The sequence below is a fragment of the Labrus mixtus genome, chromosome 24 (genome assembly GCF_963584025.1).
Source record: "Labrus mixtus chromosome 24, fLabMix1.1, whole genome shotgun sequence".
In the NCBI taxonomy this organism is placed as follows: Eukaryota; Metazoa; Chordata; class Actinopteri; order Labriformes; family Labridae; genus Labrus; species Labrus mixtus.
In genome coordinates, this window is record NC_083635.1 from 13,652,360 (window position 1) to 13,667,866 (window position 15,507).

The 15,507-nt window shown below is 43.8% G+C and overlaps 1 long non-coding RNA gene across 3 annotated transcripts; it reads right to left on the reverse strand.

The window, feature by feature from the left end:
• Positions 1-2,098: 2,098 nt before the first annotated feature.
• On the reverse strand, positions 2,099-15,293 carry LOC132959334 (uncharacterized). 3 transcript variants are annotated; one of them, XR_009666968.1, is made up of 6 exons: positions 14,488-15,293; positions 13,820-14,076; positions 12,115-12,168; positions 10,817-10,897; positions 9,316-9,388; positions 2,099-5,537 (listed from the first exon to the last, which is right to left on the reverse strand). It is a non-coding gene; the product is annotated as an uncharacterized LOC132959334 (long non-coding RNA). The 3 variants fall into 3 exon arrangements; XR_009666967.1 differs by having other exon boundaries at positions 2,099-5,534; positions 13,820-14,039; positions 14,488-15,285; XR_009666966.1 differs by having other exon boundaries at positions 13,820-14,039; positions 14,488-15,285.
• Between the last annotated feature and the right edge of the window lie 214 nt (positions 15,294-15,507).

Sequence of the window (15,507 nt, forward strand, 5' to 3'; positions counted from 1 at the left end):
TGAGCGGAGGTCGAAAGGAGCGATGTTCCAGATTAGCCCAGAAACTCCCGCTTCAATGTTGCTGCACAAAGCAACGCAGGAGCCTCATTGGTCCACACAGCTGTCAATCATGACCTTATACTCTTTTTTTCATAACATCAAATAACTTATTAAAACTTCTCAGAAACATGAACTCTGTGACATGAATCAGAGTCATTAGAGAATAATGTAATGACAGTACCCATCTGTTAACATGGAGGAGGCGGAGCTTATACTGCAGCCGGTCAGCAGGGGGAGCTGTGAATGTCTGGAGTGATTAAGAGTGCGTTAACATTTGGATCAGAAGCTGAGAAAATCGACTGGAAACATTTCTAAAAAAAGATCTAGTGGAAAAAGAAAAGTGTGAGTGAGTTTGTCGTCTGTTTGTCTTCGTTGTGTGTTTACGGTCGTTATCTCTCCTCTCATTTCTCACTCGCTCTCTTTTCTTCTTCCTCTCACGTCTTTATCTTTTCTTCGATCGTATTAATCCGTCTTCTGTCTTTAAATAACCTGCTGGATAAACATCAGTCCCTCTGCAGCCATCTGTCTTCTTAATGTGTTTCCACCCAGTGTGTGTGTGTGTGTGTGTGTGTGTGTGTGTGTAGGCCACCCAGACTCCAAAAAAACAGTTCAGGCTCCCAGTCTCTCTAAGTCCTCTGAGTCCTCCTCCAAGTCGTCTGATTCTCGACATGCCTCCTTTATTTTGGTTCTCTCTAGTCCCAAGTCATTCTTCTCCTCTTTACTCTTTGACCTCCAAGTCCAGGAGCCGAGTCTTTACAGCCCTTTGCAAGATTCCTCTGACAAATCCAGTTCCTTTTCAAGTCTTCTAGTCCACAACCGATCCTCCAGGTCCTTCAATACCACACAGTCCCATCTTTCTTTACTGTCTTCATCAGACTCTTCTATTTCCCTGCAGGTCCAAGTCCTCCTGGTCCTCTCTGTGAAGTCATCACAACCCTTTTTAAGTCCTCTATAGTCCTTTATAGTCCCTGTCCCACACATGGACTCAGCCCGACTTCACACAGAAATGAACCAAAGACCCTTAGGTCTTCATACGCGCCTCAGGTCGCCGTGGTTACCGCTTAGAGACTTTTGACAAACGCACAGAAACTAAAACATCACCTGTTTTATCTCTGGACTGAAACCCCGAGCTTTCAATCAAACATCCCCTCCCAGGAATGTTAGACACGCATTGTGTTTATTTACAGTGTGTGTGTGTGTGTGTGTGTGTGTGTGTGTGTGTGTGTGTGTGTGTGTGTGGAGACAGTAGCAGAGCGGAGCTGGCAGACACTCAGGTGTAATTCATCATAGATTAGTCATTACCTGCTTCAGGTGTGAGTCACTGAGCTGCTCGTCTCCTCCTTCCTCTGGTCATTTTATGTAACTGTGTCAGAAGCGGTAAGAAAGGACTAACAATGTTCCACCACCGTTTACTAACTGCTACTATTGTTAGCACTCAGCCAAGCTAGCATCACGTTAGTTAAAGTCACTGCTGTCTAAAGTTAGCTATGAAGCGTTTCAATGTTGATCTGAGCTTAAACTGGTTATCACATTTCCCTCCAGAGGTGGTGGAGACCCAAAACAAAGCTAAAAGACTCGACATGAACCATCCTGTTGTCTCAAACGGCATCATGTGAAAATAAGAGATCACCATATCATCGTATACGCTGATGATACTCCGTTGTTTGTTATCATCCAGGACTGTCACAATACATTTCAACCTTTAATACTCCTGAAAATAAAATTATATCCATACAAAGTAGAAGTCCTAGCTAATTGCTAATTGCTTATTTTATGTTAACCATATAAAATTAGCAATTAGCAATTAGCAATTAGGCAAACTCCTGCACACGGCCTAAAGTGCAAAAACTACACTAGCAACGTTTTGTCTGTTCAAAATACATCTGAGGTTTTTTTTATTCTTTTCATAACTAATGATCATTAAAGTAATGATTTTATTATTTTCAAACACGGGGGATTGATAAGCATCAAAGCATCACAACATCCTGGCTAGCTCAGCGTACCAGAGGAAATGATGACACGTCTCTTATTGGTCAAATATGGAAACTCAGACGATGAATACGACAACAGTTTTAATGTCTCTGTGTTTTACAGTTTGAGTATAAATATAGAAACAGACTGTTAGGATCAGAATGTACAAATAAGAAAAATATAGAATTATATGCATTCAAATGAAACCAGACAATGTTTATATACAGATGTAAACAATAGTGCAAAGAGATAAATATTTAATGTAGTAAATGACTTAGAATGTTCAGTGTCGATATGTTTAAACAGTATTTACAGCATGCAGGATTCATACAGTCATGACAAAGATTCAATATCCAACTGATTACATGACAGACGTTAACTCGTTAAATCAGAGGTTCTCCACCTTTATTGGCTCGTGACACTCTGAGGACCCGCGACATCCAAAACACACAAACAAACAGCTTATTGCTCAAATTATTATTATTTCAATCATGTGACAGGTGAGCGTGTGAGGTGCATTAACGAGGCTGGAAGTGAATGCTGGACGCTCGATGAGCAAGCAGCAACCGCCTATGTTGAAAAAAGAAGACAATGCTGAAGTGTAACATCCTGCAGTTCCTGGAGTGTCCACTAGAGGCTGGCTGCAGAAGCACAGGAAGTCACATACACACCCATTCTAAAAAGCCTGTTTTTACAGCAGAGATTAACATGTTTACAGCCTGGTTCAAAAAACCAAATAGGTGTGATTAGCTCATGTCTCGATGGACACACACTGTACGGGGGGTGAATGTTTTGATGACTCATCAGTTTTGATTTGATGAAGGATAAGAGTTATTCACAATAAGGCGTGTAGCTGACCTGATTGACAGGTGGGCGCGGTGTAACGGTTTGTCAGGAGGTTTAAAACCCGCCTCAGCTCCAGCTCTCAGCCTGTCGTTAGGTTGACTGAAAGTTAGACTGAGACAGCATTTCCAGCATGGAGACTGCCATCGATGGGACTCCAGCGCCCCCTGCAGGAACAGACGGGGGATGACACTCAGGCTTCGTCTGTGGTGATTCTGCACGGCTGTTAGCTTTTAGCATGTAGCTAAACTGGATAACGTCTTGTAGCTACATTCAGGAAGAACGCTATGATATATGTTTTGTTGATCAATAATTAGACATTTCAGAGAACCCCGTTTGAATTCCATGCGACCCCGTATGGGGACAGTTAAAGGTACAGGTGTGTGTGTGTGTGTTTGCCAGTCAGACCAGATCTGCAGCAGTTCTGGCACAGACTTCGGCTTGTCTGTTAACACACACACCTTTGACAGTTTACCTAATTACTATCAAACGGCTGTAAGCGATATGTGAGGCACGTTGAGCTGAATGCAGACAGACAGACAGACGGATCATTATCCGGTTAAAGGACTCTCTGTAATGATGCAGAGACTATAATTACTGCGTCTCACAGAAAGAATCACGTCACTCTTATCTTCTCTAATCGTTACCAAACTAAATCAAATGGAAACTTGACTTCAAACACTTGTAAAGCCAACGTGTTCACCAGCAGCAGGCTCCTACTTCACTAACTCTCTGCAGGTTTACGGTGAATTCAAGCGGGGCTTCAACATCTTTTCACGTTTGAAAGAATCATGTCACACACGAGACGATTGAGGTCGACCAGGCGACCACGGATCTCACAGAAACTGATCACAAACTGATTGTGGTTTGTCTTTAAAGACGCTCGTGTTGTTGACGGTTGGTTGTGTTGTGTTCGCTGCCATGTTTGTGAGTTGCAGAAGTACACAGCATCCGGTTAGTGACGCTTCCCGGTAGAGGGAGTCCCGCAGGTCACGCGATCCTCGTAGGGATTCCTCCGAGACGGCAAGGTATTTTACTACTTGTCACGGGATTGTTGAGACGGGACGGGAAAAAAAAGTTTGACAGGAATCATGATAACAAAAGAGGAGTTTTACATGCACACAGAAAAAGAATAAAAGTTCATATTTCTGTCTGTTTGCTGGTTAAACGTGCAGGACGTATGTGACGGAACATGGTCGCGCACACTGCAGCCGTCGCTGATAAAACGAGCTTAAAAACTAGGATTCTCTTATCTCCTCCTTGTCATTAGCATTTCTACGCCTGCTTGACTGATTGCTTTAGTAGTCAATCATAGGTAGTCCCGCCCCCTCTTTCACTACCTTTCAGAAGGAGTGACCATATTTGGAAAAGTGGAAGGAGTTTCCCTAGCTCCTGTCCAGCTCCTCCCACTTGTCCAAATATGGTCACTTCCTTAGACCTAAAGACAGATGCTTGGTTTAGTAACCTGTGGAGTCGCCCCTTGCTGGACATTAATAAGAGACAGGTTTAACCGACTTACAGGAACAAAGAGGTGACATGAAGTGTGTGCTAGCTCGTCATTCCATAAAGAACCAATATAGAACAAAAAGAACAGAAGACTTCCCTGTTTATATTTTAGCAGTATGATAGAAAGTCTAACTGGAGAGACAGCAACATAAAGACTCTAAACTTGAGTTTAAAACATATGAAACATGAGTCTTTATTCCTCTCAGTATGTACATATTGCACACGAGGCTTCAACTTGAACATTATAAATATGTTATATGATTATGAAGCATTATGTACGATTAAACACATTTAGCATCTCAGGAGAATAAATCCCGATCTTCAGCCGTTGTCCAATCAGCAGATATGTCCGACAGGAACATGTGGAGCCGTTCAGCGGTCCAAAGTAACCCCAGAACAGATAAACATGTCCGGTCCTCCAGGAGACTTTCTGCTGAGTCTCCAGATCCTTCAGAAACCAAAGAAGCCTAAAAAAGATAGAAATCCATCTTCTGTCCAGTCACCACAAACTGAAGATGATTTTTGAGAGTAGAGTCCGATACAGAGAAACAGCTGAGATGAGTCCAGAAGGATCAGCTGCTTCAAAACAAGACCACCAGAATACTTAATCTCCGTCCTCCATCAACCGTCCTCCTACTTCCAGTCTGAAACCTGTTAGCTAGGACCAGAACCAGGTCTCAGTCTGAGGACCTGTTAGCTAGGATCAGTACCAGGTCTCAGTCTGAAGACCTGTTAGCTAGGATCAGTACCAGGTCCAGGTCTGAGGACCTGTTAGCTAGGATCAGGACCAGGTCTCAGTCTGATGACCTGTTAGCTAGGATCAGGACCAGGTCTCAGTCTGAGGACCTTGTTAATGAGAACACGCCGTAAGATACTGAACTAACTACATCAGGATGAGGATTTGTCTAGAGTCCTGATCCGTGTCCGAGACGTGGAGTTAGCTTAAAGCTAACAGAGTTTGCGTTGGACATTTCTGACAAAACTTCAGCAGAAGCTCAAAGATGATGAATTCCCAAATCTGAGCTTCAAAATGTTTAACTTCAGTGAATGACTGACTGAGCATGTGCAGAGTGTGATGTAACGCTGAGCAGCTCCAGAAGTCTGGTACAGAATCAGAGGACTTTCTATTGGCTGGAGGACTTCTTCTTCTTCTTCTTCTGTTGTGTCATCAGAGGCTGCTGGAACGAGAGAACAGAAAACAAAACTCAGAGAGCTCTAACTGTAAAATAACTCACGTTTGATTGCAGTGTTCGGATCTGAACTCTGGAATCTTCTGAAACAGATTTTTAATGTAAATATATGTATAATAATATATTATATCACAATGAATAAAAGTAAGCATCAGAGAGGAGGATCTGATCCAGCTGTTCCTCAGCTCACATTTAAAAACTGAATATGTGATTTCATTTCAGGTAAATTTACATGCAGTGTGAAGATACCAGCATAATAAAGATCACTAGCATTAGCATGCTAACACAACAATGCAGTGCGAGTTGTTTTGTTAGCATGCTGGTGCTCAAGGGCGACATCTGCTGGATCAAAAAAATCACATATAAAGAGTTTAAAGTGTTTGTGAGTGAGTGTCCGGTGTAACAGGTTTTATAAACTCTGTGGCTTCTTAAAGAAACAAAGTTCTTCAAAGATTTTCTCTAGATCCAGGATTAAAAGCAGGAAGGTTCTACTTGACTGTATTTCATGTTGTGATGTTCCTGTCCTCATGTTCCTGCCGTGATGCTCCTGTCCTCATGTTCCTGTTGTCATGTTCCTGTCGTCATGTTCATGTCGTGATGTTCCTGTCCTCATGTTCCTGTCGTCATGTTCCTGTCCTCATGTTCCTGCCGTGATGTTCCTGTCCTCATGTTCCTGCCGTGATGTTCCTGTCCTCATGTTCCTGCCGTGATGCTCCTGTCCTCATGTTCCTGTCGTCATGTTCATGTCGTGATGTTCCTGTCCTCATGTTCATGTCGTGATGTTCCTGTCCTCATGTTCATGTCGTGATGTTCCTGTCCTCATGTTCATGTCGTGATGTTCCTGTCCTCATGTTCCTGCCGTGATGCTCCTGTCCTCATGTTCCTGTTGTCATGTTCCTGTCGTCATGTTCATGTCGTGATGTTCCTGTCCTCATGTTCCTGTCCTCATGTTCCTGTCCTCATGTTCCTGCCGTGATGTTCCTGTCCTCATGTTCCTGCCGTGATGCTCCTGTCCTCATGTTCCTGTCGTCATGTTCATGTCGTGATGTTCCTGTCCTCATGTTCATGTCGTGATGTTCCTGTCCTCATGTTCATGTCGTGATGTTCCTGTCCTCATGTTCCTGCCGTGATGCTCCTGTCCTCATGTTCCTGTTGTCATGTTCATGTCGTGATGTTCCTGTCGTCATGTTCCTGTCCTCATGTTCCTGTCGTGATGTTCCTGTCCTCATGTTCCTGCCGTGATGTTCCTGTCCTCATGTTCCTGCCGTGATGTTCCTGTCCTCATGTTCCTGCCGTGATGCTCCTGTCCTCATGTTCCTGTCGTCATGTTCCTGTCGTCATGTTCCTGTCGTGATGTTCCTGTCCTCATGTTCCTGTCCTCACGTTCCTCTCGTCATTTTCCTGTCCTCACGTTCCTCTCGTCATTTTCATGTCCTCATGTTCCTGTCGTCATTTTCATGTCCTCATGTTCCTCTCGTCATTTTCATGTCCTCATGTTCCTCTCGTCATGTTCCTGTCGTCATGTTCATGTTGTGATGTTCCTGTCCTCATGTTCCTCTCGTCATTTTCATGTCCTCATGTTCCTGTCCTCATGTTCCTCTCGTCATTTTCATGTCCTCATGTTCCTGTCCTCATGTTCCTGTCGTGATGTTCCTGTCCTCATGTTCCTGTCCTCATGTTCCTGTCGTGATGTTCCAGTCCTCATGTTCCTGTCCTCATGTTCTTGTCCTCATGTTCCTGCCGTGATGTTCCTGTCCTCATGTTCCTGTCCTCATGTTCATGTTGTGATGTTCCTATCGTCATGTTCCTGTCGTGATGTTCCTGTCCTCATGTTCCTGTCGTCATGTTCCTGTCCTCATGTTCCTCTCGTCATTTTCATGTCCTCATGTTCCTGTCGTCATGTTCCTGTCATGATGTTCCTGTCGTCATGTTCCTGTCGTCATGTTCATGTCGTCATGTTCCTGTCGTCATTTTCATGTCCTCATGTTCATGTCGTGATGTTCCTGTCCTCATGTTCCTCTCGTCATTTTCATGTCCTCATGTTCCTGTCCTCATGTTCCTGTCGTGATGTTCCTGTCCTCATGTTCCTCTCGTCATTTTCATGTCCTCATGTTCCTGTCGTCATGTTCCTGTCGTGATGTTCCTGTCCTCATGTTCCTGTCGTGATGTTCCTGTCCTCATGTTCCTGTCGTCATGTTCCTGTTGTCATGTTCCTGTCGTGATGTTCTTGTCCTCATGTTCCTGTCGTCATGTTCCTGTTGTCATGTTCCTGTCGTGATGTTCCTGTCCTCATGTTCCTGTCGTGATGTTCCTGTCCTCATGTTCATGTCGTCATGTTCCTGTCGTCATTTTCATGTCCTCATGTTCATGTCGTGATGTTCCTGTCCTCATGTTCCTCTCGTCATTTTCATGTCCTCATGTTCCTGTCCTCATGTTCCTCTCGTCATTTTCATGTCCTCATGTTCCTGTCCTCATGTTCCTCTCGTCATTTTCATGTCCTCATGTTCCTGTCGTGATGTTCCTGTCCTCATGTTCCTCTCGTCATTTTCATGTCCTCATGTTCCTGTCCTCATGTTCCTGTCGTCATGTTCCTGTCGTGATGTTCCTGTCCTCATGTTCCTGTCGTGATGTTCCTGTCCTCATGTTCCTGTCGTGATGTTCCTGTCCTCATGTTCCTGTCGTGATGTTCCTGTCGTGATGTTCCTGTCGTGATGTTCCTGTCGTGATGTTCCTGTCGTCATGTTCCTGTCCTCATGTTCCTGTCGTGATGTTCCTGTCCTCATGTTCCTGTCGTCATGTTCCTGTCGTGATGTTCCTGTCGTGATGTTCCTGTCGTGATGTTCCTGTCGTGATGTTCCTGTCGTCATGTTCCTGTCGTCATGTTCCTGTCGTGATGTTCCTGTCGTAATGTTCCTGTCCTCATGTTCCTGTCCTCATGTTCCTGTCGTGATGTTCCTCTCGTCATTTTCATGTCCTCATGTTCCTGTCGTGATGTTCCTGTCCTCATGTTCCTGTCGTGATGTTCCTGTCCTCATGTTCCTGTCCTCATGTTCCTGTCGTGATGTTCCTCTCGTCATTTTCATGTCCTCATGTTCCTGTCGTGATGTTCCTGTCGTGATGTTCCTGTCCTCATGTTCCTGTCGTGATGTTCCTGTCGTGATGTTCCTGTCGTGATGTTCCTGTCGTGATGTTCCTGTCCTCATGTTCCTGTCGTGATTTTCATGTCCTCATGTTCCTGTCGTCATGTTCCTGTCGTCATGTTCCTGTCCTCATGTTCCTGTCCTCATGTTCCTGTCGTGATGTTCCTGTCCTCATGTTCCTGTCGTGATGTTCCTGTCGTGATGTTCCTGTCCTCATGTTCCTGTCGTGATGTTCCTGTCGTCATGTTCCTGTCGTCATGTTCCTGTCCTCATGTTCCTGTCCTCATGTTCCTGTCGTCATGTTCCTGTCCTCATGTTCCTGTCCTCATGTTCCTGTCCTCATGTTCCTGTCGTGATGTTCCTGTCGTGATGTTCCTGTCCTCATGTTCCTGTCGTGATTTTCCTGTCGTGATGTTCCTGTCCTCATGTTCCTGTCGTCATGTTCCTGTCCTCATGTTCCTGTCCTCATGTTCCTGTCCTCATGTTCCTGTCCTCATGTTCCTGTCCTCATGTTCCTGTCGTGTGTCACATGACAAGCAGAAACATCCAGACACGTTCACTACGTTGTTGTTGTTGTTGTTGTTGTTGTTGTTGTTGTTGTGTGTAGATAAAAGATGAAGTCTTACCAGAGTGTTTATCTCTCCGAGCAGCGAGGGCTGTTGGCCAACCGAGTCAGCAGACGAGCACATCTTTTATAATCTGACGAGGGGAAAATACAACATGATCATCTGTGGTTAAAAAACATGTTTGTTCTCATTTCTAAAAGTGGACAAAGCGACTGCTGCAGTCACAAGACAAGAGATGGGTTTAGCCTAGCTTAGCACACAAACTGTTAGCCCGAAGCTCAATCTGTCTGATTTACTTGATTCATGTTTCGGAACGGATCATGTGAATGAGGTCATTTCTTAAAGGGAGTCATGGTTTTCTCCTCATGTCACCGTCAGATTTAAACTCAGAGGTGAAACTCATAATGAGGAACATTGCCGCTCAGATACCATTGTGGTGGTTCTGTAGCTCAGGTACCGTCGTGGTGGTTCTGTAGCTCAGGTACCATCGTGGTGGTTCTGTAGCTCAGGTACCATCGTGGTGGTTCTGTAGCTCAGATACCATCGTGGTGGTTCTGTAGCTCAGATACCATCGTGGTGGTTCTGTAGCTCAGGTACCGTCGTGGTGGTTCTGTAGCTCAGATACCATCGTGGTGGTTCTGTAGCTCAGATACCGTCGTGGTGGTTCTGTAGCTCAGGTACCGTCGTGGTGGTTCTGTAGCTCAGGTACCATCGTGGTGGTTCTGTAGCTCAGATACCATCGTGGTGGTTCTGTAGCTCAGGTACCGTCGTGGTGCTTCTGTAGCTCAGGTACCGTCGTGGTGGTTCTGTAGCTCAGATACCGTCGTGGTGCTTCTGTAGCTCAGGTACCGTCGTGGTGGTTCTGTAGCTCAGGTACCGTCGTGGTGGTTCTGTAGCTCAGATACCGTCATGGTGGTTCTGTAGCTCAGATACCATCGTGGTGGTTCTGTAGCTCAGATACCGTCGTGGTGGTAGCTTTAATCCTCTGCACATGAAACCAGGTCACAGTGACTTCACTGGTCCAAGGTTCGATTCCCATCACTGTTACTGTGTGTATGTGCTGCAGGTGCTTGTTTGAGATCAACAAGATAAAACTTGTCTCAACACACACACACAGACACACACACAGACACACACACACACAGACACACAGACACACACACACAGACACACAGACACACACACACACACAGACAGACAGACAGACAGACAGACAGACACACACACACACACACACACACACACACACACACACAGACACACACAGACACACACACACACACACACACACACAGACACAGACACACACACACAGACACACACACACAGACACACACACACACACACACAGACAGAGACACACACACACACTTAAACTCACATATTTTCCCTCTTACTCTCTCCAATATAAACAAAGGTCTACATGCTTGATTAAAGATCATAAGAGCTGCTGCTGTTCTGACACGATTACACTGATGATAAGACTGTGTGTGTGAGTGTGTGTGTGCGCTTGTATATCTATCATAAAGAGGACCATTTGACAAAGTGTGTGTGTACTCACAGGTAGGTACTGTGCAGTCTCTGGTGTTGTAGTACAGTCTGTGGAAATGTTTTCTGCACTTTGGGTTGATGTAAAGAGGACCTGAGGACAGGAAAACACAACCTGTAAATCACAGGTAGCCCCGCCCCCTCCTTTCTATTAGACTCTAAGTGGGACCATAATTTACTTAATAAACATCGTGGCCATCTTTATTTTTCCCAAACAGAAGTGACCATATTTGGAAAAGAGGGTGGAGCTGAAGAGAAGTGAGGGAAAACCCTCTCTCAAGCTCCACCCTCTTTTACAAATATGGTCACTTGCTTATACAAAAAGTTTTTACTGACAATAAGAACGGCCATCTCCTCAGAGGTTCTTTATGTTAACCAAACGCTTAACAAGACATTTTTCAGGTCGCCATGGCTGCACGTGTCAATCTCAGGTAGCCCCGCCTAGCTCCTCCCCTCCTTCTGGTCTCTCTGACTCTAAACGGGACCATGATGTACTGAATGATGTACTGAAGAAGACTTGAAACTAGAGATCTAGACCATAAACTCAAGAGGGAAATGTTTACTGAGGGAGGAGTAGATCCACTTTATCATAGACGCCCCCTGCTGGACATGATAAATACTGCAGCTTTCAGAATCTACTTTACTAGCTTCTTCTTCTTCTTTTATACAGTCTATAAAATGATTTGTGAATCTGTCTGGTGCACAGATAAATCCAGAAAGTCCCATTTTGTTTTGAAGTTATAAAATAAAAATGCATCACAGTCCAGCCAAATAAATGAAAGTTTCCTTTGAGTCTGAAGATGTTTGTGGTCATTTCTGGTTCATAATGGAGCTACAGTGTTTGAAGACCTGAGGATATGTTTACTGATTCAGAGGTTGAATAACAGATCATTAATTTAGAAAATACACTAAAATTAGATAAACATGAAGAAAGAGAGAACAGGTTTACTGTTGTTTCTTTCTATGTCCTTCAGGTCTAATAAAAACATGCTGAATTCATTTCTCCCCTCGCAGCCCAGACTTCTTTATGTATTGCAACCTGCCTTACAATGTTGTTTACACGTTAGCACTCATCTTTATTAAAGCCATCTGCAGAGGAAGTGTGTCAGACGTCTTCCATGAGTGAGACAACAACGACCTGCTCGTTAAAACAAACTGCCTCAAACCAACTTCCATTGAAATCATCCAAACAGAGTGAAAACACAGACGAGGGTCTCAAAGGTTTTATCTCTGTGACATCACACTGGGGGTACTGGTCTGTACTGGTCTGTACTGGTCTACCTGACTGGTCTGTGTGTTGAGTGGTCTCACCTGTCAGGTGTGTGATGAAGTTGTCCTTGTGTTGAGGATCTCTGTGGTGACCGTCTGAAAGGAAAGAATACAAACTGATAAATGTTGTCTGCAGTGTCTTATTGAACATTTATCTGTGACAGACATTGTTGTTGTTGTTGTTGTTGCTCTGTAAGCCTCAGTGGGATACTTAAAGCACATGTTTCTCATACTAAACAGGTGAACACATTTATTTTACAGCAATGTGTTTCCTGTTTGTCTTTGTGTGTTTCCTGTTTGTCTTTGTGTTTCCTGTTTGTCTTTATGTTTCCTGTTTGTCTTTATGTTTCCTGTTTGTCTTTGTGTTTCCTGTTTGTCTTTATGTGTTTCCTGTTTGTCTTTGTGTTTCCTGTTTGTCTTTATGTGTTTCCTGTTTGTCTTTGTGTTTCCTGTTTGTCTTTGTGTTTCCTGTTTGTCTTTATGTTTTTCCTGTTTGTCTTTGTGTTTCCTGTTTGTCTTTATGTGTTTCCTGTTTGTCTTTGTGTTTCCTGTTTGTCTTTGTGTTTCCTGTTTGTCTTTATGTTTCCTGTTTGTCTTTATGTGTTTCCTGTTTGTCTTTATGTGTTTCCTGTTTGTCTTTGTGTTTCCTGTTTGTCTTTGTGTTTCCTGTTTGTCTTTATGTGTTTCCTGTTTGTCTTTATGTTTCCTGTTTGTCTTTATGTGTTTCCTGTTTGTCTTTGTGTTTCCTGTTTGTCTTTATGTGTTTCCTGTTTGTCTTTGTGTTTCCTGTTTGTCTTTGTGTTTCCTGTTTGTCTTTGTGTTTCCTGTTTGTCTTTATGTGTTTCCTGTTTGTCTTTGTGTTTCCTGTTTGTCTTTGTGTTTCCTGTTTGTCTTTATGTGTTTCCTGTTTGTCTTTGTGTTTCCTGTTTGTCTTTATGTGTTTCCTGTTTGTCTTTGTGTTTCCTGTTTGTCTTTATGTGTTTCCTGTTTGTCTTTATGTGTTTCCTGTTTGTCTTTGTGTTTCCTGTTTGTCTTTATTACTCAGATGAATAATTACATTCGTTCATAATCTGTTTATGATGAATCACTTCCTCAGTTCAAACCACAAAACACAAACACAGAGCCATCGAGATCGTATCTCTGCCCACAACGCAGTCGCTTCAATACACACAGAACAGATGTAGATGTAGATGATGTAGATGTAGTTGTAGTTATAGTAGATGTAGATGTAGATGTAGTTGATGTAGATGTAGATGATGTAGATGTAGATGTAGTTCTAGTTATAGTAGATGTAGTAGATGTAGTTATAGTAGATGCAGATGTAGATGTAGTAGATGTAGATGTAGTAGATGTAGTTATAGTAGATGTAGTAGATGTAGATGTAGTTATAGTAGATGTAGTAGATGTAGATGTAGTTATAGTAGATGTAGATGTAGTTATAGTAGATGTAGTAGATGTTGTAGATGTAGTTATAGTAGATGTAGATGTAGTAGATGTAGACGTAGATGTAGTAGATGTAGTTATAGTAGATGTAGATGTAGTAGATGTAGATGTAGAAGTAGATGTAGTAGATGTAGCTGTAGATGCAGTAGATGTAGTTATAGTAGATGTAGATGTAGTTATAGTAGATGTAGATGTAGTAGATGTAGATGTAGCAGATGTAGATGTAGATGTAGTAGATGTAGATGTAGATGTAGTAGATGTAGATGTAGATGTAGCAGATGTAGATGTAGATATTGTTACTGACCTGCTCTGCTGTGTGACCTGCTCTCTCTCTCTCCTGTTTTAACTCCGTGTCCAGAGAATCCCGCCACCGGCCTCGTCCTCGGGTACCGGCCGACCATGTCCATCATGGTGCGTCCGTTCCCCCTGAGCAGGGCCGCCGCCGCCGTGCAGCGACCTGCCGCCAACAGCAGCACCAGGAGTGCAGACAGGACGGGGAGGGTCGGGAGCTGCATCCTGCCAACCTGAAGGAGGAGAGTTAGGATGATTTCAGAAATAAAACTCCATCAGCTGATAAAGAGAAGAAATGTTCCACCAAATCACCTGAAGATAAGATCTTTGATTTGACCACCAAAGTGATATTTTCTGAGTTCCTTCAGGAGCAGTTGGTTCCAAAAAGATGAGCCGATGTTTTGAGCTCTCTAGTTTATCAGTAACACATTACTTTGAAACTGAACAACATTAAATGTAAATATAATCAATAAAATAAGATTCAATCTGTAGTTTTATTCACTTTATTTTGAAGGAGGCTGCTCTTTTATAAAACTTATTAAACTTTTATAATGCAGATAAACTTCTTCTGGTCTTACTGTTAAACTTTAAACAGTTTCTCTGATCATTCATTACAGTGTGGATTAAGTTCCTCTGTCTCACAGTGACTTTAAATAAAGTTTTTTGAATCTTCAGACTCACCTGTCCTCTCTCTGCTCCCTGGCGCTCCGCTCTCTGTCCCGGATCAGCTCGACCCGGTTCGGGTTCAGTGCTGGCTTCCTGCGTGTGTTTGTCTGTGTTTAGTTATCCCGGGTTTTTCACGATCCAAGCCGCGTGCCGAGCTCCGGGGCCCGGTGGCATCTTAGACCGGTTCTGGTCAGAGACTGAGAACCTTCATCATCATCTTCATCATCATCATCTCCCTCTGTTAGAGAGCGGGGCGGCTCATCATCATGAGGACCTAAAAGAGGAGCCCAAATCCCAGGAGAGCTGGAGTCCAGGTGTAGAGGCGTTTGGCACGAGCCCACCTGTTTACCTGTTTGAGTTCTCTGTGATCAGCGCGCGCTCCTCTCTCCTCTGTGGGTAAACTCCTTCTGCTCTGCACGCGCCAAACTCTGCAGGACTACGGAAATACAGAAGGAGGAGGAGGCGGGAGGCGCGTGCGCATTTGTGCACGCTGTCATGTAACGTGCACACACGCGTGCATGTGAATTAAAGGACAGCGTTTGTTGTTGTGAGCGGTGCACCACTCCCTCTCAGTGGAAGCAGAGAAAAATGCTTCTCCTCCATCCAGCACACTTTAATGAGTTTTTAAAGGACCAATCAGAAGAGAGCCTGCAGAGTCAGCAAATACGTTTCAAACACTTCAAAGTTCTAACAACAGTGATCACACATTTCTGGGAATAAACCAAAGCACCATGATGAGAAAGGGTTCAGAGTCTGTGTTCAGTGGAGAAAACTAAACTAGACCACTGGAGGAGAAAGGGTTCAGAGTCTGTGTTCAGTGGAGAAAACTAAACTGAAACACTGGAGGAGAAAGCCTGCATAGTCTGTGTTCAGTGGAGAAAACTAAACTAGAACACTGGACGAGAAAGGGTTCAGAGTCTGTGTTCAGTGGAGAAAACTAAACTGAAACACTGGAGGAGAAAGGGTTCAGAGTCTGTGTTCAGTGGAGAAAACTAAACTAGAACACTGGAGGAGAAAGGGTTCAGAGTCTGTCCT